Genomic DNA, 2,185 nt, shown 5'->3' on the forward strand with positions numbered 1-2,185 from the left:
AACTTTTCCAATTTCCAATATTTATGTAATTCTCAAAACTTTTGGCCACGACTGTACTATTAAACTGTGAAGCATATGAAAGAGAAAGAATGAGATTAATAGAAGAATTATTGAAAATATAACAATTAAGACCATACTAAAGAATGCTCCAGCACAGTATAAAGTATATTATGCAAGTATAAGTTATTTGAAAGCAATAGGTTTAATAAATATGATTTAGGATCACGTAATGAAGTGTATAGAATAATTGTATCATTTTGTTTGTTTGTTTAAGGTTTGTTGTCATTAATATCCGTCATGCTCCACACTCCAGTCCAGTAGGAGGCGGAAATACACCTTTTAAATGAGTTTAAACCGCCTTTAAAAGAAGAAGAAGAAGAAGAGTGTAGAAGAGGAAGAGGAGCTTCTTTGTGTTGAAACCGAAAGTAAACTGGAGAGTAAACGCGTATTTTGAAGAGTTAAACTCCTTCTCTTCAGATCTCAGAGTTGACGGTATTGAGTTCTCAGCTTCTAATATCATGTATTATTGTAGAATGTCTTCACACTTTAAGGGATATTTGAGGGGAGTTGTTGTGACAAAGTTTAAAATGATGTAGATGTAACCGAGCGCGGTGATGAGCTCATCTTTCTACTTAGCGAGACTTTTATCTTAAGACTGTTTCTCAGTTCAAAGATCGTCAAGAACGGACTTGTGTTCTCGAGGAGACAGATTGAAAGAAGGACAGATATAAAGTTGGTTCGAAAAAAATTAGACAGATATTCAGCCGCGAAAAATATCATTAATTCTTAGTGCATGAGTATAATTGTATAAAAAAGTCTTTTGTGAAAAGCACTAGAAGGTAGAACTGAACACACATCGCAGTTTATTTGTTTCAATCCTCCTCGATTTGTTGCGACACAGAAAGATGTAGCTGTGTCTGAAACCGCTCCCTATACCCTACATAGTGCACTACATTGGGTGTCGGCCTTTTTGTAGTATTGTCTGAATTCTGACTACATTCGTCCACTACTTTTTACCCACAATTCATTCTGATTTCGAGTGTACAACCCAAAGACATATAAATATGTAGCTCAACTTGTAGTAAAGTGAATAATATAACAGTACAATAACATAAATGATATAATAGATTTATAATAGCACAAAGTATATCTATAATATGAATAATACCATAATAAATAAATGAACAACAATAGATGAATAATAGCAAGAAGAATATGTAATATCAAGGGTGGAATAATACAGAATTGACAAAAATGAAGAATAAATTAATAGTAAATTATAGAGTAAAATACATAATCGTGAAATTTAATTTTATAATATTATTTGTGTTATTAAACAAATTAAGACAACTAATGACACAACACAAAAAATTGTGGACTTGAATTCCAAATTGTGTTTAATTAATTAATTATATAATTATATATATATAACACAAACTCCTCTGAATCAATCTCAGCTCAGCTCATTTTATTTCAGTTTTCAGTTCTATTTTTCTCTGGGAATAGAGTGGTTTAGTTGTGAAGACAAAACCTGACCAATAAAGAGTAATTCTACACCGCTTCCCTCAAGATTTTATATTTTATTCAATTAATGAGTCAAATAATGTAAAAAACTTGACGATGCTTGAGATTTTGTTCTATAATGTACATTACACACACCTGTACAGAAAACACATTCTGAAACAGAGGTTTATTTTTCTATATATATGTTAACACATATGAATGTTTGGGTGTGAGTGTGTGAGGTTTACCTTCTACAACAAAATGTCAAAGTATAGTTATGTTTAACACAGACCAGAATATGAGATGATCCCCTCAAAAACACTTTCTATTAATCAAAATTAATAATCATTATTACAACATCAAGAACAATAATAAACAATGATGTCATCATGATATTGCAGCTGGACTCACTGTGAGTTCCTGTGTTTATCATTTCTAGGCTATATTTACATGATGTAGTTTCTGTGTAAAGACACACACAGCACATGATCAGCATTAAACAGCCTGTGTCAATCATCTTAAATGCAGTCTATAGTACCACCATCCACCTACAAATATTTGACAAAAACAACAGAAACATTTAATAAGGTAATTATATTAATTATATTAAATGACCCTTACAAAGGTAAAGCATGCTCCTGGAAGTCTATTCCGGGAAGAGAGAGAATATGATCAGGGTGAT

The sequence above is a fragment of the Cyprinus carpio genome, unplaced genomic scaffold (genome assembly GCF_018340385.1).
Source record: "Cyprinus carpio isolate SPL01 unplaced genomic scaffold, ASM1834038v1 S000006702, whole genome shotgun sequence".
Taxonomy (NCBI): Eukaryota; Metazoa; Chordata; class Actinopteri; order Cypriniformes; family Cyprinidae; genus Cyprinus; species Cyprinus carpio.